The sequence below is a fragment of the Myotis daubentonii genome, chromosome 9 (assembly GCF_963259705.1).
Source record: "Myotis daubentonii chromosome 9, mMyoDau2.1, whole genome shotgun sequence".
Lineage (NCBI taxonomy): Eukaryota > Metazoa > Chordata > Mammalia > Chiroptera > Vespertilionidae > Myotis > Myotis daubentonii.
Window position 1 is genome coordinate 77,908,795 of NC_081848.1, and position 21,988 is coordinate 77,930,782.

Sequence of the window (21,988 nt, forward strand, 5' to 3'; positions counted from 1 at the left end):
CAGAGCTAGAGGGTCACACTATGTAAAAACAGTAACGTTCTCCTCAGTTAGGGTGGTACTAAGTTCACTAATGGGAGGATGCATTTTTAGTCAAATTACACAATTATAAATCATAGACTACAAGTGACCTCAGCATGTTATGATCAGCACCAGAGACAAAAAGATTGAAAAATAATGGAAAAAAGAAGTGAGCATGCTAAAAAACAGAAAACACCACTGCGCATGAGCGTGCACACATACATGCTTCTTGATCTATTACCAGATCCCCATCCTATTCTGTCTTTACCTGGATCCAGCCATCACTCAGAGCCATCTCTTTAGCTTACTCATCTAAATCAAACCCCCAACACCTGACCTGCCCATATCAACAAAGAATTTTACACTCTGTCCTAAGAATATTATTAACCTCTTCTTTTGATTACCTCCTACCACACAAATGCCCAATATTCTTTGATAAATTCTAGTTCTTGTCCTTCTAGTAAAATAGATTCCAAATTAACACTTCTCTTATGTAACACAAAAGATGCTTAGCAGCAAAAGAATCCAAAATTCTTAATCTAATTACAGTGGCTCTCAAATCTTTTTCCTGACACATCTCAGGTACGATGAGCTTTAAAGAAGTGAAGTACTTTTTGGGGGGAGGTAGTAATCAAGTACTACACTTTTGTTAAAGAAGTAACCCGTGTTAGGGAAGGTGATTTTCACCAAGGCATTTTTATGTACACAGCAAATGAATAATTAATTTGATCATTCCAAGAAAGGACTTTTACACATCACTGCAATGACTTTCAACCCTGCAGAATACCTTTTTGAAAATAACAGGGCCGCCCTAACCAGTTTGACTCAGTGGTAGAATGTCGGCCTGAGGTCGGAAGGGTCCCAGGTTTAATTCCAGCCAAAGGCACATGCCCGGGTTGCAGGCTCAATCCCCAGTGTGGGGCGTGCAGGAGGCAGCCTATCAATGATTCTCTCTCATCATTGATGTTTCTCTCTTTCTCTCTCCCTCTCCCTTCCTCTTTGAAACCAATAAAAAAATATATTTTCTTTAAAAAAAGATGCCTGCTAACTTGAGGAATCTTGTTTTCTGTATTACCAAAAGAAGTATTTATAGCCCTAACCAGTTTGGCTCAGTGGATAGAGCGTCAGCCTGCGGACTCAAGGATCCCAGGTTCGATTCCAGTCAAAGGCATGTACCTTGGTTGTGGGCACATCCCCAGTAGGGGGTGTGCAGGAGGCAGCTGATCGATGTTTCTCCCTTGTCGATGTTTCTTTCTGTCCCTCTCCCTTCCTCTCTGTAAAAAAATCAATAAAATATATTTAAAAAATATATTTATAAAGTAGAGTTGGTAAGCTACTGCTTTTGCTTTCAATTTGTCCTCGCTAATTAGAAACCTCTCCCGCAGGCCCCCCCTTGGAGTTCCCAGCACTGTCAGCTTCAGCCCACCAACCAGCACAATCTATTTTGCTTTGTGGGGAATGGATCTCCCATAGCACAGGCTTCCGAGCAAAAATCCCACAAGAAAGCTTTTCTTTTAACAAGATACAAATAGCACAAACTAAGAGCAAAAAATTGAAAAATCTGACTTTATTAAAATTTGAACTTTTGCCGAAACCGGTTTGGCTCAGTGGATAGAGCGTCGGCCTGCGGACTGAAGGGTCCCAGGTTCGATTCCGGTCAAGGGCATGTACCTGGGTTGCGGGCACAACCCCAGTGGGAGATGTGCAGGAGGCAGCTGATCGATGTTTCTCTCTCATCGATGTTTCTAACTCTCTATCTCTCTCCCTTCCTCTCTGTAAAAAATCAATAAAATATATTTAAAAAAAAAATTTGAACTTTTGTTTAGTTATCAAATGATACCAGAAATAAAGATAAGCCACTGATATAGTGAAGATATTGGCAACACATATAACTGACAAAAGATCTGAAGATTTCACACTGCTTGGCAAAACTCAGTAAGAAAAAAGGTAAAAGATATCAACAAGCAATTTACAAAAAAGGGAAATAAAGGCCAAAAGACTTCTTAAAAGAAAATTCTCAACCTCAACTAGTAATAAGGAAAATAGTAATTAAAACTATGGTAGGATTCCGTTTCATACACATCAGAATGACAAAAAATAAGATAATACCCAATGTTGGAGAGTGAGGCATAGAGACTTATATACTAGGGTAAGACGTACAAACACTTTAGAGAGCAAAACTGGAAATGGTCATAATCTAGTAATTCTTCTCCCAGGTATATATCCTGCCTACAGACAGTCTCATAATAAGTACAACAAAACAGGCAAAATAATGTTCACTGCTACAATGTATATAATTACAAAATTTTGAAATAAGCTAATTATTACAAAAGGAATTGTCAAGGTGCAGCTTTTTCATACAACACATACAATACAAGTGTGTTTTATACCACAAACATCATATATTTACTAGGGGCCTGGTGCACGAAATTCGTGCACTCAGGGGGGCCCTCAGCCTGGCCTGCGCCCTCTCACAGTCCAGGTGCCCTTGGGGGATGTCTGACTGACAGCTTAGACCCTCTCCCGCCACTGTGGCACGCACTGACCACCAGGAGGCAGCTCCTGTGTTGAGCATCTGCCCCTTGGTGGTCAGTGTGTGTCATAGCGACCGGTCGTTCCACCATTTGGTCAATTTGCATATTAGCCTTTTATTATATAGGATTTATATACCACAAAAAAGAAAAAATACCAATTGTAAGGGCAAAACATTTATTTTAAAATGTATCACAATTTCAAAGCAGTTAAAATGTAGGAAAAGCTATGCATGTTAGAATTAATCATGTGCAGCAAAATGAATTAGCTGAAATTACACTTATCAACATGGATAAATCTCAAAACAACAATGTAGGGGGGAAAACAAGTTGCAGAAGAGCATGTACCATTTATTATAAAATTAACAGCGACAAATCTATGCTGTGCTTTTAGATATAGTAAGTATGTGGTAAGGTATAAAAACGTGTGGAAATGATAAAAATGCCAGAAAGAAAGGAAAAAGACTTCAATTATATGTACTGTTATTTTGCACCCAGGATGGCAGTTGCATGAAAATTAATTCTATTACTCTATACTTTCATAGCCAAAATTTACATTATTTTTATTTTATTTTTTCTATTTCAGAAAACTTTTGCAAGTTGTTTTATTTACAATGCCAACTTTTAAAAGGTCACTAGACCTTTTAACTGGACAATAAACTAGGCAGAAATCACTTTGCAAAAAGAGGGAAAGCCCAAAATGCCACTGTTTATAGAGAACCCACAATTCAGTTTTATCCAGAGCAACGAAAAAAGAGACTTTCGATCATATTGGAAGAAACTTAGCCATATGTTTGGAATCTAAACCCAAACTACACATGCAATGAGGACAATATTCTGCTAATACAATTGATTTGCACTTGTCTACTGTTTGTCTTATATTTGTATTAAGAATTGAAACAAAGCACTGCACTAGTATTTGGAACAATCCTTACAGTGTTACAGTGCCGGGCACAACTTTTCCTTCTCTTCACACCACTGGTTCTCTTTTCTGTGCCTGGGCTTCCTCTTCCTCAGTAAAGTCCCCTTTGATATACAAGGTCTTGTAAATCTCTTCAGGAGTTTTCCCCTTGGGCATATTGGCAACAGTTTTGCATGTAACATCAAACAAACCTTTGATGTCTAAATAGTTTGTAGCCAGAGTAAGTTCAACAAGTGTTCCTTGGTCAACTTTGAGGAATTCGTGTTCCCCAACAGGGATACCATCTGTTCGCTTTTCTTTGTTCTCATCATCCTCAGGAGAAGGGTCATCCTTGTGGTGGGTGCACCACTGAATGACTTTTTAATATTTTGCATTAACATTTGGTAGAGGAACTAGGTCATCATCACCTTCATCACGTATCCCCAACTCTTCTAACATGGTCTTGATAGTCACAGACTGTTTGGCATTTCAATATCACCTTCAAATTTCTCTCCATCAGAACGCTGCAACTTCACTGAAGGCATGGTGCTAGTCTCAAGGAGAGAGCAGGCAGAGGCTGACGAGAACAGCAATAGTGGGGCAGCATCAGCAGACTCAAGAGAGAAAGCCACTTACCATTATTTTTAAACTAGATGCCCGGTGCACAAAAATTTGTACACTCGGGAGGGAGGGGAGGGTCCCTCAGCCCGGCCTGTGCCCTCTCGCAGTCTGGGACCCCTCGGGAGATAACGACCTGCTGGCTTGGGCCTGCTCCCGGTGGCAGAGGGCAGGCCCAATCCCTAGGTGTAGCCCCTGGTCAGGCTCAGAGCAGGGCCAATTGGGGAGTTGGGGCGTCGCCCCCTGTCATGCACAGAGCAAGGCGGATTGGGAGGTTGCGATGCCACCCTCAGTCACGCTCAGGGTAGGGCCGATTGGGAGGTTGGGGCACCACCCCCTGTCACACTCAAGGCAGGGTCGATGGGGAGGTTGCGGCACCGCCCCGTCACACTCAAGGCAGGGTCGATGGGGAGGTTGCGGCGCCACCCCGTCACTCACAGAGCAGGGCCCATCAGGGGGGTTGGGGCTCCGTACCCTGTCATGCACAGAGCAGGGTCAATCAGGGGGTTGGGGCGCTGCCCCCTGTCACTCACAGAGCAGGGCCCATCAGGGGGGTTGGGGCTCCGTAACCTGTCACGCACAGAGCAGGGCCCATCAGGGGATTGGGGAACTTCCCCCTGTCACTCACAGAGCAGGGCCCATCAGGGAGTTGGGGAGCTCCCCCCTGTCACTCACAGAGTAGGGCCGATAGGGGAGTTGGGGCACCGCCCCGTCACAAACAGAGCAGGGCGGATCAGGAGGTTGGGGCGCCACCCTCTATCACCCACGGAGCAGGGCCAATCAGGGGGTTGGGGCACCGCCACTCTCACACTCAGGGCAGGGCCGATGGGGAGGTTATGGCTCTACCCCGTCACACACAGAGCAGGGCCCGTGGCGGGGAGGGGGTTGGGGCACCGCACCCTGTCACACACAGAGCAGGGCTGATCAGGGGGTTGGGGCGCTGCCCCGTCACGCTGATCCCGGTGCCAGGAGGCCTCGCGGCTCCACTGATCCCGGTGCTGGGAGGCATATTACCCTTTTACTATATAGGATAGAGGCCTGGTGCATGGGTGGGGGCCGGCTGGTTTTCCCTGAAGGGTGTCCTGGATCAGGGTGGGAGTCCCCACTGGGGTGCCTGGCCAGCCTGGGTGAGGGGATAATGGCTGTTTGCAGCTGGTCACATACCCTTCAGGGTGGGGATCCCCACTGGGGTGCCTGGCCAGTCTGGCTGAGGGGCTGAGGGCTGTTTTCAGGCTGGCGGGTGACTGAAGCTCCCAACTGCTCCTTATTTTCTTTTCTTTTTTATTCTGGGCCAGCTTTAGCTCTGGCTCCAGCTCTGAGGCCTCTGCTGCTGAAAGCAGGTATCTGGTTTGTTTGGGTTCTATAATCGAAAAACTGTATCAACTCCAGCTCTGAGATCCCGGCTGGCTGAAAGCAGGTTTCTGGGGTTTTGTTAGCTTCTATATTTGTAAAAATGTTTCAAACTGCAAGCTCAGAGGCCAGCAAGGCAGGCAGGGAACGTTGGTTTCCTCCGTCACTGAAGCAAGCAAGCCTCATGTTAGCGTCAAGCTGCCTGGCTGTCGGCCGCCATCTTGGCCGGCAGTTAATTTGCATATTGCCCTGATTAGCCAATGGGAAGGGTAGCATCGTACGGCTAATTACCATGTTTCTCTTTTATTAGATAGGATGAAGTGGGGAGGGAGGATCTATCAAATAATGGAACCTCTTTAATTGTATCTTTTTAATTTCAAAAAATATATAACCAACCATTTTAGATATTTTATTAGCATATTCAATTAGTCATACTCTATTTCATTCCATTTATATTTCAATTTTCAATTTTTTTTAATTCAAATTAAGTAAAGACATTTAGGAACAGGAAGAATTTAGCAATAAACATTTTTAAAAAAATATTTATTGTTGAAAGTATTACAGATGTCTGCTCTTTTCCCCCACTGACCCCTTCTAGCCTGCTCTCTCCCGCCCTCCCCCCCAATCAAAAAACATTTTTTTTCATCAATGAGCTCCCAGCAAGAGGCAAAGATATGTACATATATAACAACACTGAGGGCAATAACATAAGGATGCAGGTAGCAAAGAAAAGGGGATGATTAACATGTGCCCTAAAGGAGCACAAAAAGGGTTCAGTAAAAAGTTAACCTAAAAGTTAAATTTGGAAGGTGGTGGGAAGAAGTCTGCTATGTAGGAGAGGATATTCCTTGCAGTACAAACCAACAGCACATGTAAGGACAGAGACTAATGAAAAGCATGACATACTGGCTAGAACAGCACCCACAATTTATGGTTGGCCAAATTGGACCCATACTATTTTTGTATGATCCACAAGCTAAGAATGGATTTTACATTTTTAAAGGGTGTTGTGTTTTTTAAGTATGCAACAGAGACCACATGTGGCTTGCAAAGCCTAAAATATTTGCCAACTAACCCTGAAAGAAAAGTCTGTCAATCTCCACACTAAAACGTAACTTGCCAGTGGAGAGGGAACTAGAGAAAAAGATGGTCCTTGAGAAGAAAGACAACTTTAAAAAGACATCATAAAAGAACCTTGTCTTCCAGGCTGAGCCACAGTCAAATTAAAAAACAGAATCATATTTGTATTTTTAAAGGATTACTCAGGCAAAGCTGTGAAGGATAAACTAGAAAGGAGTAATAATGGAACCGTGGGATGATTATAGTAATAGTCCAGATAAGAGCTGATCAGAGCCTGAGCAAAGGCATACACTAAGGGGGTGAAGTCGAAAGTACTGATTACCAACAGGTAGACAGAAGGAAGAACCACAGAACTTGGTGAGGAGTAAGAAAGGAAGGAACTGACACAACCATGTTTCTGGCTTTAAAAAAATGATCACTAAATAATAATAGAAAATGTATTTTTAAAAAGCAGAAGGAGAATTTAGAGGAAAAATTGAACTCAATTTTAGATGCTGAGTTTGAGGTGCCTTGTGACTTAGCCTGAGTTCCCTTAAATGTAGAATCTTAAAGAAAGACCTATATTCAGGGAGTTTACTTGGGAAGTTATCTCACAGGGCAAAAGTGAGGTATCTGGAGAATAAGTCAGGAAATAAAAGCAAATAATAAATGTAAAGGAATGACAGAATTAAAAATTTCCCATTTGGCAACAATCATAACTGATTCAAGCAAGAATTACCAATGGATGCAAAACCTGGTGGGTGAAAGTTTGAATAACAAAGTTTTTTGGGAGACAATTCAATGTGAGTCTCCCATGTTTCTCCATGTCTTGCAAGTAGAGACACTGACTTTGTTCTGGAGTCACTTCTGAAAGATGTTCGTACACTGAACAGCCTTGGAAGTAGAAATAGTGTTTTCCTCCTGAGCAAAGGGCAGGCTGTCTAATGTCCAGTAAGATAAAGGTAATGACTCTCTTGGGCAAATGTCAGGCAGGCTTACTTGCCCCTTATATAAAATTCGAGTTTCCTAAACCTGGGTTCTTCTCCTACAACGTGACTCCTTTTGTGCAGGGGTCACCTGGTCCTGTTCACATCACCCAGTGGGAACCGAGTTGGGGAACAAGGCAAATACTGACTACATTGCTATTACTATGAGTAAGAAAGTCCTTTATTTCCTATCTGCTGCCAGCATCCATGGCTAATTTGTTATCTTGCAAGACCCTTCAGAGTTCTTGACATTTATACAGCTTCAAAATACACCCCCACAAGATAGGTATTAATCAAAAAGAAGAAGCCAACAGATACCACCTTTACCAAATGATCAATGTTAACATCATGTGCCTCCTGATATGATGAGCTAGCAGCAATACACTTCACTGTGATATTTCTAAGCACAAGAAGACAAATCCAAATTGAGGGCCATTCTTAAAAAACACGTAGTGTTGGTCAAAATGTCAATGTCAGGAAAATAACACAAAAACTAAAACACTTTACAGATTACAACAAAACTAAGGAGACATAAAAACTTGTAGGGAAAAGTTGGGTAAAAGGATATCATGTCTGTTACTTACTCTAAAAAAGTTCAGGGGGGGAAACAATATAAAGAGAAAAGGTAAATGCGAATAGGGTAAAATGTTAATGTTTAAAGAATTTAGGTTAAAGATATATAAGAATCCTTTGTACAATTTTTTAACTTTTCTGTAGGTCTGAGCTTTTGTCAAGTGATAAACAAAAAGAATATGAGTGACAGGCATAAAACAATGGTTTTTTTGCACAAGGCTGCTCTTCGAGGGTTACACACTTGGAGATGAACTGCTGAATATGTTAGGCAAGCCCAAATCACCTAAAATCTAGAATGATCAGGCATACAATGAGTCCCTGGGATCCATCTTCTGCCGTCATTAATAAAAAAGTATTCATAAGCCGTGAAAGAAAATCTTTTCATTTAAAAGTATTAATTCACAGTAGCTTTTGGAACTTTTGGTTATTATGTAATTTTCTCATCAATAGAGACTAAAATTAGAATTTCACTATGTGGTCCAATAAATTTGATAATAAAAAGGCCTTTTCATTCTTGAAAGGATAAAAACCCCAGTATAGTCTATACAGGGCTCTACAACAGGATTTAGAAAATGGAACTACATAACTAGCAATATTCAAATAAAAAGTGATTTCTAGTCACACTATTTTATTTCTAAATTTCTTTGTAATTTGAAAGCATATTTACAAAAGACAAAGTAACATGTCTTGTTAGTATAAAAGATGGGAAATATAATAAAATAAGCTTTTAGTGTGAATAATAAATGAGTTTAACTCTTCACTGGCCATTTAAATCTCAGTATTTTAAATACCTATATCATTAACAGGTTGTTTTACCAGTATTCTATCCAGGAAATTAGTTACACTAACACATTTCACATAAGAAATATTTTCACATAAATGAACCACCACATGCTGTAAAACTTCATAAAATAAACCTGCTGTCTGAGATGCCCACAAAACATTTATTTGAAAACACTAAAGTCTTGGGTATTTTCCATCAGCATTGTGAACAAAGCATCTCGGGAATGTGTCGACTGTAACACAAAATCAGCATGTTAAATAACAAGCTTCCTCTGACTTAGCAAAAAATTCTAGCTTTTGGAACAGAAAATGACCTGTTGGGTATTTCAAAGCTGCTAGAAATTACCCTGCCAATATAAATCTTTATTTAAGAAAGGCTAGAAGGAATTAATTAAAAACAATATTTAAGGACTATTCTTACCACAGCATATAATTCCCTAGAATTTTCCAAACCATATAATATCAAAACTCAGAAATGGAAATACTGACTGAAAAGCTGACTAAAAAGTTCACTCAAAGCACTCTTCCTTGAAATAAACTTTAAGCTTAACAATTCAAATCTAGTTTATAAAACTTAAGTACAAAAGAACATTTTATTTCAATTCAACACAATACCAATGTCTACCAGTAGGGGTGGGGAATGACTGCTTTGCAGACATTTCAAATAAAATAGGATGCTATGATAAAGCCAGAAAAAATAAGTTTTATAACTTTGGGTTATGACAACTCCCTTAACAGAAAGCCAAATAATTTCCTTTCTACTTTATAGGAAATATGTCCCCAAAACCACCATGAGCCTTGGTTGGTTTGCCTCAGTGATTAGAGCGTGGGCCTTCAGACCAAAGGGTCAAGGGCACATACCTGGGTTGTGGGTTTGATACCTGGCCCCATCCAGGCGGACGTGGGGCCAAGGCAACCAATCAATCCATGTGTCTCTCTCAGGTGGATGTTTCTCTCTCGCCCCCTTCCCTCCCCCTCTTCCACTCTCTCAAAACACCACAAAATTTTTATTTACTTTAAAAATGCATGTAAAGATACGTATGAAATATTAAAGACAAAGAAAGCAAAGGTCAAATAATCCTTACCAGACCACCTCCTAAACCTATCTACTTTTTTCCCCCCTTTTAATCCTTAAAGAAGGATATGTTTTTATTGATCCTTTTAGAGAGAAACATCAATCAGCTGCCTCTGGCAGGCACCCTGACCAGGGGTGGAACCCCAAAACCTAAGTATGTGGTGGAGCTGGTACAGAACCCGCAACCTTTTGTTGTAAGGGAGGACGCTCCAACCATCTGAGCAACCTGGCAAGGGCCTAATCTACCCTTGAAACAATTCAAATCAACAGGGGAAGTTCAATCCTAGATTAATAATTTGATCAAATGTCCAATCAATGTTTCTCTCTCTCTCCCTCCATATCTCTCTCTCTCTCTCTCTCTCTCTCTCTCTCTCTCTCTCTCTCTCTCTCTCTCTCTTCCCATTTCCTCTCTCCAAAATCAATTTTTAAAAAACTTAAAAGTTTCAAACATAAACAACAATAAAAATGAGTAAGGCCCTGGCTGGATAGCTCAGTTGGTTAGAGCATCAACCCAATACACCAAGGTTACAGATTTGATCCCTGGTCAGAGCACATATTAGAATCAACCAACAAATGCATAAATAAGTAGAACAAAAAATCAATGTTTCTTTCTCTTTCTCTCTGAAATCAATAAATTTTTTTAAAGAGAGAAGTGAGTGAGGACACAAAAGAGGAAATACAGAAAAAGAAACCAATTTGGAAATAAGGTAGTCAATTCAGTTTGAGCTACCTGTTGGGGAGAAATAATGAGATCATAGTTCAAAAGATGAGCTAAAAGCTCATACTTGAATAAGTTATAATACAGATTATGCAATCATCTGGAGAAACACATAAGCTATAAATGAACAGAAAATTACTGCCAAGGGCTGAGAAGTGAATAGAAATTTAGATAGGGGCTATAGTACACATTTAATAAATTTGGAAGAAAAAGAAAAGAGAAAAGAGGTCCAGAGACTTAAGGAGGCCCAATTAAAAGATGGCCACTTAAAATCTCAGATACCTTTTTAAAAGGTTGAAGAACAAAAAGACCAAGGAATAAAAAGAGGGGACTTGACATTACTGGAGAGGCTCAAGATGCTGAAAAACACAATTCAGTATGAAATCCTCAACAGAGAACGGGGTAATCCTGGAGGGAAAGGGATGTTGCTTTCCTGAGAAAGTAGTGAAAACACAATGTGTACTGGTAGAAGTTACCTTCAGACATAGAGGGTTGGAAATCTGCAGGAAGTTCATACCAATTGGCCTGTATGAGGGAAACAGACTCATCTGCTACAAGTAAAAGAGGTGAGGAGTAGAGTGGGTTTTGAGAAGTCAAATGTATATATGACAAATTCACAAGCACCTGGTCAGATACCTGTCAAGCTACTCAAAGATTTTCTACATGGAATAAGGGAATACGTAGAATGCAGCATGCCTGTATTTGGTTACTTTTATAATAATAATATATTTGATTCCCCAATGTCTATTAGGCACTTTAGGGATACAGAAATCTTTTAAGACATGGTTTTCGACCTGAAGAAACAGTTCAGATACTATTTTACATTTTTAAATGTAACCTTTTCCTAAAATGTAATATTGTTACCTTCTAATAGGTTATAAATTGAGGTATTTTGTTTTCTTCAAATCAGAGTAAAGGGAAACAATTTTACACATTTAAATGTGAGATGCTTTAAAGAGATTTTGCAAATTACAGAGTAACCACTAGAAATACTTTCAGAAATGCCATGCTAAGCTTAGGGCATTTTACAAGGCAAACATTTCAACTATTTTGTACTCAAAAGCTATTGGTAAACCAATTGTGTTACAGTCTTTAACACCCTAAGTTTTGATACAGAATTCCATTTTAAATATACATTTATAAAATATTAAAATATTACCAAGTTGTCAAATTTAAGTTAAGAATATATCATATAGCCCTAGCCAGTTTGGCTCAATGGATAGAGCATCGACTTGCCGACCGAAAGGTTCCGGGTTCGATTCCGGTCAAGGGCATGTACCTTGGTTGCGGGCACATCCCCAGTAGGAGGTGTGCAGGAGGCAGCTGGTCGATGTTTCTCTCTCATCGATGTTTCTGACTCTCTAGCCCTCTCCCTTCCTCTCTGTAAAAAATCAATAAAAAAAATAAAAAAAATTTAAAAAGAAGAATATATGATATAGAATTATAAGAGGAACGAAATACAATATTTGCCCTTTGCATGACTCTGCTTTAAGAATCCCAAGTTAATTGTATTTTTGATTTACATAAATTAAATATACAAACAATATCCCTTCTTTTTAGTGCTTTCAAATAAGTTATAGCTAGTAATTTCAATATTCTTAAAAGTACCTTAAAATTGAATTCTTTCTATACCCTATTTTTCCCCTTCTATTTTCTTTCCACAGGTCAGCCCAGAAATGAAAAGCACTATATCCCAAATTTAGAAGAAAGGTAATAATATAATTTTAGAAAGGCAAACCTATTAGAATTTTCTCAGGCAATGAATTATGCCCAGAAGGAAAAGAACTGAATTATTAACTATATATGAGAAATATGACCTTTTCCTTGATTTATTTAAAATTTTATTTACTGATTTTGAGGGGGGGGGGGGAAGAAGTAAAGGAGGGAGGGAGAGGAGGAAAAGAAGGAGAAGGAGAGGAAGAGGGAGAGGGAGAAGGGGAGAGAGAGAGAGACAGAGACAGACAGACAGACAGACATCAATTTGTTGTTCCACTTATTTATACATTTATTGATTGAGTCTTGTATGTGCCTTGACCAGGTTTCGAACCTGCAACCTTGGTGTATGAGAATAGCACGCTAATCAACTGAGCTACCTGGCCAGGGTGATCTTCCCCTTGATTTAAATTAATATATAGCATGTCTTTGTAAGACCTTTAGACTATTAAACTGGTTATAATTTTATTATCACCAAAATAAAATTCATAGAATTTTTAAATGGTTTTCTTTTTTGGGGGGTTTTGTGGTAAGAGTGGTGACACACAACATTAAGAAACTGAACTATTCCTGGTAACTTTAAATATCTTCTATTTAACAAAATGAAATGAAGTCTTAAGAAATTTGATTGTGCTATATTTAAATGATTATTTTTCTCAGATATAAAAGAAAATTTCCAGTACTTAGCTAACTTCACCTACTACTTGCTCAAAGCAGGGATTGTGTCTTAACTCTCTTCATTCATAGCACAGAACTTTCCACTTAGTGACATTCAAAGATGTACTGGATAAAACAGTTTTCATATAAATATTTTATAATTTCTCTACCCAACATTAACATTTTTTTCATTTGTGGTCAGTCAGTGATCCAGCTATAACAAAATACTTAGAGTATGCTCAACAGGTTAAAAATCTAATATTTTTAACCCAATACTATTCTTAATTAACTAAAATATATGAAACTACAGTCCTGGCCGGTATAGCTCGGTTGGTAGGAGCATTGTAGGATCAAGAGTTCAATTCCAGGTCAGGGCACATACTCAGGTCGCAGGGTTTGATCCCCAGTCTAGGCATGTATGAGAGGGAACCCATCCATGTTTCTCTCTCTCCCTTTTCCTTCCTCTCTCTCTAAATTCAATTAAAATATACCTTCAGATAACTATTAAAAAATAAACAAAGTAAACAATAGGAAACTACAACTAATATACTGCAGAGATACTTGTACCTTCTCCACTGAAACTGATTATAAGTTGGCCCAAAATATGTTTTTGTTTTGTTTTGAGAATGTAGTGAAGCGTGGCAGCATAACCTATAATTTTCCATTTGTCACTATACTCTATATAATATTTCCATAGAAATTGTAACATATTACATATTTAAGTCCTCAGAAGCATTAATTTAAATTATACGTTAGAAGAAATGTCTCTAGAAAGTCAGGTTCAATTTTCAATATGTTATCACTTTATCTAACTTATTAACTATTTAACACTGTAGCATTATATATCTAAAGTCGTATAGTTTACCCAACCTACAAGACTCTCGTTGTATTATTAAACAGATAACACAGTCAAAATACATGCAAATAATTTTCAGGCCTTTAAATAACTGCTTTATAAGTAAACATTTTCTAAGCAAGTTTGCTATTTTATTTTTAAAAAACTGTAAAATAGTTTTTAAACTATTTTTTAAAAAAGTAGGGAGAAACTGAAGAAGTCAAAGTTAATGTAAATGTTTTTTAGTAAGTCAAATACTTTCGGAAGATTTCTAAACTGTAATAATTGGCTAGTCATATATGGCCAAGTTTCACATTGTTTATCACAGCTTAAAGACAATTTTCTTGATAAGCCATATGTAATCAACTATAATTTATAATAAATGGCTACAAAATTTTAAAGAGGGGGGGAGTGACTCATACTGTGTTCATGTGATTATTTCAATATCTATCATAATTTTTTCATACTAGATGCTTCAGCATTAACAATTATGCAAAAAAAAATGTATCTGACCATCCCTGCCATCCTTTATTTTCTTTATTTTTTCCATCCTTTATTTTCAAGGTAACCAAGAGTTATAACCTAAAGGATCCATCTTTCACAATTTAGGTCCCTACCTTTAGGAAAAAGTACAGCTCAAATGACCAAAGTACTTCATTTTCCTTTATTATTATTCTCTAAATCTCCACTTCTTTTAGGTGTAATCTTTTTGTTTTAAAAGAAAATGACAAAACAGCAAAAAAATACAATATAAAAAGTGTATCTGGAAACCTACTCTTTAAAAGAAATGTTTATCTCAAAAGGTAAAAATGAACTGTGTGACTGGTATCAGAGAGGTCAGGGTTTGAATTCAGTTTGAAAACCCTAGATTTATGTATGATGTGCATCTTAATTTTATTATTTATTACTAGGGGCCCGGTGCACGAAATTCGTGCACTGGGTGGCGGGGGGGAGTGTCCCTCAGCCCAGCCTGCCCCCTCTCACAACTGGGAGCCCTCAGGCGTTGACCCCCATCACCCTCCAATCGCAGGATCGGCCCCTTGTCCAGGCCTGATGCCTCTGGCCTAGGCGTCCGGCCCGGGCAGCAGGGACCTGCAGTGGCAGCGGGGGGTGCCGCGATCGGCGGGCTCCGCCCCTGCCCCTGCAGGACACCTCTGGCTGAGGCATCCGGCCCGGGCAGCGGGGACCCGCAGCTGCAGCGGCCCCACGATCGTGGGCTTCGCTTTAGGCCCAGGCAAGGGACCCCTAGCTCCTGGGACTGCCAGCTTCGACCGTGCCCAGCTCCCATTGCTGGCTCCACCCCTACTTCCTGCTATCACTGGCCAGGGCGGGAAAGGCACCTGATTCTCCGATCATGGCTGGGGGGCAGGGCAAAGGCGGCCCCAGGGCCGCCTTTGCCCTGCCCCCCAGCTCTTAGCTCCCCCCTGGGTTTCCAATCACTGTCAGTGGCAGGGGGCTTCTTCCTGCTTTCCCTTCCGCCTCCCTGCATTGTGCCTACATATGCAAATTAACCGCCATCTTGTTGGCAGTTAACTCCCAATCTTAGTTGGCAGTTAACTGCCAATCTTAGTTGGCAGTTAATTTGCATATAGCCCTGATTAGCCAATGAAAAGGGTAGCTCGTACGCCAATTACCATTTTTCTCTTTTATTAGTGTTGATAAGACCAAAAAAGTATTCCTATAAATCAAACCCATTTTAATAGGAATAATATGTTCTATGCTCGTCACCCAAGTCAGGCCTATAACATAAGATTTTCTTTTAATTGGATAGAAAGCTCATATTCCCTAAATTCTACATTAAGCAAAAAAAAAAAAGTCTTTTGGATTGAAAAACAAAAGACACAAAGTGGAAGGGGACAGGATTTTTAAAAATTGGTCGAGGATGATAAACAGATATTATTTCACAAGACTGATCACTTATCAGGTGTTGTGGCATTTTTTTTAATTTTAAGCCTCACCCGAGGATATGGTTTGGTTTTGTTTTTTACTGATTTTAAAGAGAAAGGAATTAGAGGGTGGGGGTGAAGAGAGAGAGAGAGAGAGAGAGAGAGAGAGAGAGAGAGAGAGAGAGAGAGAATGAATCTGAGAGAGAAACATGGTTCGGTAACCTTCTGTTCTCACCTAACCAGGAATCGAATCTGCCACCTTCGTGGAAGACACGCCAGCCAGCACCTGGCCAGGGTGTCACAGCATATTCTTAATCTTTTCCCCAAGCTACCACAATATTTAATTGACTATAACTAAATGAACTTTGGTTGCTAGCAACTTCAACATTTAAAGTGAAAACAGATTTCTAAGTCTCCCAAATCCAACCACACCAATCTCTTCCCCCCACTGTGGCCCAGCTTTCTCTACCTTTCCTGCCCCACTAACTTCCCTCTCATCACTCTCCCACAGGGAAAGAAACAAACAACTATCACTTTTAGAATATTAGAGAAACTGTTTGGGTCAAAGTAACAAAACACATTTAAGGTAAAAGATATTATCTTTGGTTTGTTTCATTTCAAAACCTTTCTGTTGGAAAAAGACAGCTGACAAAAGTGCTGATTTGGGGGCCATGGCAGGGTAGCTCTGTAGGTTAGAGCATCATCCCAATACACCAAGGCTTTGGGTTCGATCCCCAGGACACATACAAGAATCACCCAATGAATGTATAAATAAGTGGAACAACAAATCCATGCGCCCCCCGCCCCCAGTGTGTGTGTGTGTGTGTGTGTGTGTGTCCCCTTCCTTTCTCTCAAATTAATCAATAAAAAATGTGTTTCAATAAAAACGATATAAAATACTTTAAGTACTGATTATTTCATTCACTACTAAACATAGTAAAGTAAGACAAAGTAAATCAGTTAAATGACAACTATCCCAAACCACAGATGGGACCCTAAAAATACAGTATTTTCAATATCCATCCAGTTCTTTTAGTTTCCACATAAGTAGTAAGAGTAGAGGCTCTAAGTCCCTTAGGATAACAGCCGTGCGCCTCAGAATCAAGGCAATATGCTGCCTTTGTGTAGTGACATATGGCCCAAGTATCAACTGAGGAAAGCAGCCTGAACTGCTAAAGAGGTCAAGGTCTAATTTGACAAACACTTGGGTAAAATATATAACATACATCCTCCATCTCTATTCTAGCTTGGTCCTAACAGTGACTTAGATAAGGTCCAAACCAACAGCTATGACAAACCTACAGAATCAGCACACTAACATTAGGTGTTTTTCACCAAACCACTCTTAGTTACACCAAGCCAGCCAAGAGAAGTGGACTGTATTTCCTTAAGTTGGTCACATTAAGTGCTCTGGCTATCCAAAAAAATTACCCTGATTTAAAACTTCTCCTCCGAATATATGTCCCTATTCAACTCCAGGTGCTAAAAGGTACTAGGAAAGACATACTTTTTAGCCCTAACCGGTTTGGCTCAGTGGATAGACCATCGGCCTGCGGACTCAAAGGTCCCAGGTTCAATTCCAGTCAAGGGCATGTATCTTGGTTGCGGGCACATCCCCAGTAGGAGGTGTGCAGAAGGCAGCTGATCGATGTTTCTCTCTCACTGATGTTCTGGCTCTCTATCCCTCTCCCTTCCTCTCTGTAAAAAATCAATAAAATATATATATTTTTAAAAAGATATACTTTTTGCCGAAACCGGTTTGGCTCAGTGGATAGAGCGTCGGCCTGTGGACTGAAAGGTCCCAGGTTCGATCCCGGTCAAGGGCATGTACCTGGGTTGCGGGCACAACCCCAGTGGGAGATGTGAAGGAGGCAGCTGATCGATGTTTCTCTCTCATCGATGTTTCTAACTCTCTATCTCTCTCCCTTCCTCTCTGTAAAACATCAATAAAATATATTAAAAAAAAAAAAGATATACTTTTTAAGCAGCTGGACAGAACCAGTAGGACATTTAAAATAATTTCTTTAGGCTTACATTTGTATCATACATTAAGGGTTAGCCATGACAAAGCTTTCAGCAAGTAGTGTGGGGCGAGAGAGGCAACTTTTAAACAGCAATACAACATACTGGTAGATTCTTCCATTTTAACAAAGTTCTAGTTTGTCTACAAGTAACTTCCAAGTTAAACATGCTACATTAGAAATCTCAACTTCAGACACTAGGAAATTAGGACAGCTGCAAACCCAGAAATTTTTATGAACATTTCCTTTAACAGCAACAATATAATCATTACATAGCAAGTTATTTTGTGTCCGAGGCAAGAATAACTCTAAAGAGGTATTTTAAATATGGAGAATTTCAAAGTTGTTTAGATCAAACACCCTTAAATCTATATATTACTACCTACAAATTCAAGTGTTAAGTTGCAATTGGACGACATTTTTTGTCTCTGAATTAACTACCAATAATGCAATTCTAACTGACCATATCATCACTCTTAGTTAACTACTAGACTGAGAACAGCATATTAAGAAAGTTAACTCCTTTACCTTGCAAAATTAACTTCAAAAGTTACCAAAGTAAGTCATTCAGACATTCAAATGGAAAATAACAGCCTTAGCTGGTTTGGCTTAGTGGATAGTGTCCGCCTGTAGATTGAAAGGTCCCAGGTTCAATTCCCGGCAAGGGCACGTGCCTGGGTTGCAGGCTAGATCCCCAGAAGGGGGCATGCAGGAGGCAGCCAATCAATGGTTCTCTCTCATCATTTATGTTTCTATTTCTCTCTCCCTCTCCCTTCCTCTCTGAAATCAATAAAAATATTTATTTTTTTAAAAAAAGAAAATAACATGCAAACAAGTATTTTCATTCAATGATGGGAAGTAGTATTTCAGCACTCTGAAATTTACATTTGTCCCATACTCACTTCCATATATAGGTGTGTCCCCAAAAAATGTATACACAGACTTTGAATAATTACCAGTATAAAGGCAGTGTTTGTTAAAATACATTTTATTTTCAAAACTGAGCTATCAGTTGTTAAAGTGTGTAAACATTTCTGGGGACACCCTGCGTATGCCTTCAGTGTTCATGTATGAAATATTAAAAACAAAAGCTGAATAAAGAAGTGCACTTGACAACTGTAGCTATTTTAAATTGCAAGGGGGCTTTCAATTCCTCATGTTAAACAAATACTTATATGCCCTGCCATACTAGCTACAGCAACCTACCTCTGTAATTTGCACCTTATTTATGGCATCCCATGACGAAACATCCAAAAAATTAAAATAGTATGATCTGAAGCTTCTTTTCAAGCATGTTTACAAGAATTATCATCTCACCAAAACCACCCACTTTTATGTGACTCTAAATCTCCATGCCTAGAAGCCAATGACTGGTTTACAAGCAAGATAATGACTAGTTCACTGGAAAAGGTATTACGACAATAAACTAAGACTGGCTCACCATGTTATGATCTGGCTTGCCTAATATGTACGTTTAGCTACTGTAGTCAGCAATGTCCAAATATAAAATTGAAACGTTTTAATGGCTGGTTCTGTTCTAGATTTCAAGCTCATCTTACCTTTTTAAAGCATGGTTTTAAACTAAGACATTTTTTTAGTAAGTATTTTCCCTAGAACAGAAAAAAAATTTACAAAATTGTGATTCAATTTTCCCATGACAAAAAATAAAATGTCCAAAATCTCAACTATTTCAACACACCTCTCTACCTTAACACAATTAAAAACAAGTTTAAAAAAATAAAAGAAAAATAATCTTCAAACAGGTTAAACACTATATCCCAAAAATAAGCTTTCAAAAATTTATGAATGCACCCATAAGTATGCCATGAAACGCCCTGTTGCACGAAATGCCTTGCCGATTTAAGCATAAAGAACTTTATTTGGTTGGTTACATTTCAGTTATTGTTAAATGACATGAAGGCATAAGGTACCAAACAAAACTATGAACATGTCTTTTTTTAAAAGATCAGTCCTATTTTGTTTACTTAAGTACTGTTTAATCATGACCTATCAAAACCTTATCATGGCTCATTGTATAAAATTAGCACTGAGCTTGCAAACATAAGCAGAATCCAGACTTATCAAACATATGGTGAGGCTTTGCCCAGCTTCTGAAAAATTAAACGAGAATGCAGGATTAACATGTTTTACTTGGGAACAAACAAAACCCACCGGCTCTGCTCAAAAGTTTCCATCAAATATGATGGGGGGGGGGGGGGGGGGGACCTTAACATTTTAGAGAGCCCAGCAATTAAAACTTTAAAAAAAATATGAAGTGGCTCGATTAGTACTTCCACTTCAGAAGCTACAGATAACAGGCAAACACCTAAAAATATTTTTTAAAATATTTATAGAAGAGAATTCAGCCGCTCTCCCAGCTACTAGAAGGCACACACACAAGCACAGGCTGGTGGTTCACCAGCTTCCCTTCCCGGCCCTGTGCCAGAGAGACATCCAAGTCGACAAAAGAATTGACCGTAAGATTTCCCTGCAAACTGGACGATAACCCGAAAAACTTCACCGCTGCTACTAGGAGCTCTTTATAATTAGAAGCAGCAGCGACCCGACAGGTGGAAAAACAAATTCTGAGCAGGGCCGCCAGCGGTGGAGAAAACACGGCTCAAGGACTGGACGTGCGAGGACGACGTTGTCTCGGGTCCAGGTCATTCACACACACACCCTTCACTCGCGCAGAAATAAGACGGGGAAACAACAGGCTTCGCCCAGAACCACGTACCATTTCAAACCCGCCTGGTCCCTCCCGACGGGAACACAGACATGCTCGTCGCCGGTCCTGCCGCCACGGCTCCCGGCGCCGCGAAGGGGAGCGGGCGGCCGCCGCCGTAACGAGACGCCGGCAACAGCCCCGCCGCGCGGCCGCCACGCCTTCCGCGGGCCGCGCAGGGGACGCGGGGCGGCGGATCACATTTCTCCTCCCCAACGATCACACGCACTCGCGTCCCCCGAGCGGGCACCGTCCACACCCGCCGCTCGGCGACGCTGCTGCCACCCGGCCGGGCCCCACGGCCAGGATGCGGCCATCGGCCGGGCGGGCGGGCGCGCGTGTGTTGTTCCCTGAAGGAAAGACAAGGTGTCCGCGGCGACGGCCTCGGGCTGCGGTGGGGGGGCGGCGCCCCGTGAGACTAAACACAACTCCGGTTGCTGGGAAGAGCCGTTGCGCAACCTTGGCAGCGGCGGCCCGGCCCGGCTTCCCGGAGGCTGCGCCACGGCGCGCCGACCCCGCGCGCGGCCCCCACGCTCGGCGGCCTCCGGCCTGGGGCGGCCCGGCCTCGAGGGAGACGCCCGCACTCGCGAGGGCCGGGGGGTGCGGATGGGGGTGCAGAACGCGCGGCGGGGACGCGCCGCTCCGGGGTGTAGGCGGCGGGGTTCCCGCGGAGGGGCCCCGGGCCCCCGGCCCGCCCCGCCCCGCGCCCTTACCTTCCTAGAGGCCGGCGCTCTCCCCTCTTCGGGCGGCCGCAGCCCTGAGCATGTCCGGGGCGGGTGCGGGGCCGTGCGGGGGACGCGGAGCCAGGCGCTTCAGCGGGCAGCACCACCCAGCCCGGGCTCAGCCCCTCTCCGCGGCCGCTGCCATCTTGTCCTGGCGGCTGAGAGGAAACGGCGAGACACCCTCCCTCGCCCGCGGCTGCTGCTGCTCTGGCTGCCGAGCGCCGGGCCCGTCTCCCTCATCTTCCTCCCAGGGATCTGGGTGGGGTCGGTTGGCGGGGGCGACGGGGGGTGCGAGGCCGACCGGGCGGCCTCCGACTGCGGGGCCTACGGGAGGCGCGGGGTGCGGCGCCCGCGGCGGGCGGGGCCCATGCCTGACGCCCCTGCCGAGAGGGGAGGGGAAGGGCGGCAGCTGGGAGGCGAGGGCTGCGGGGCCGCCGCTCGGGCTCCTCGGGTCGCGGCGCGGCCGGCCGTCGTCACCAGGCAGCTGCCGGCGGCCGCCCCAGTCCCGGGCCCCTCCTCCTCCGCGCCCGCCGGCCTCTGCCGCCTCCGCAGCGCCACCGCCCGCCCGGCCGCGCAGCGCGCTGAGCCCGGGCGGCCCCGCTCCGGCCGCGGCGCCCCGCGAAGCCCCTCCCCGGGCCCGCCCGCCCGCCGGCAGCCGCGCCCTGGGCGCTCCGGGCCCGCCTGGCGGCCGGCGGGGATCCGACCGAGCTCCCTCGCACCCCCGCACCCCGCGCCCCAAAGGCAGCCTCCGGCAGCGGTTCCGAACCTCACCTTCCCGGGGCCCGCTCCGCCAAAAATAGGGATTTTAAAAAATACC

The 21,988-nt window shown here is 42.2% G+C and overlaps 1 protein-coding gene and 1 pseudogene across 3 annotated transcripts in view; both read right to left on the reverse strand.

Annotated features, from left to right (window-relative positions):
• The window catches only part of HIPK3 (homeodomain interacting protein kinase 3), a 69,749-nt gene extending 48,449 nt beyond the window's left edge, over positions 1-21,300 (reverse strand). For 2 of the 3 annotated variants that reach the window (XM_059709742.1, XM_059709741.1), the window contains exon 1: positions 21,163-21,300. The gene's annotated coding sequence lies outside the window, so the exon portion shown is untranslated. Of the gene's footprint in view, positions 1-20,461; positions 20,608-21,162 lie in introns of those variants that run through there. The other variant, XM_059709740.1, reaches the window with a different exon arrangement.
• Positions 1,830-21,296, reverse strand: LOC132241286 (S-phase kinase-associated protein 1-like; annotated as a pseudogene).
• Positions 21,301-21,988: the final 688 nt, after the last annotated feature.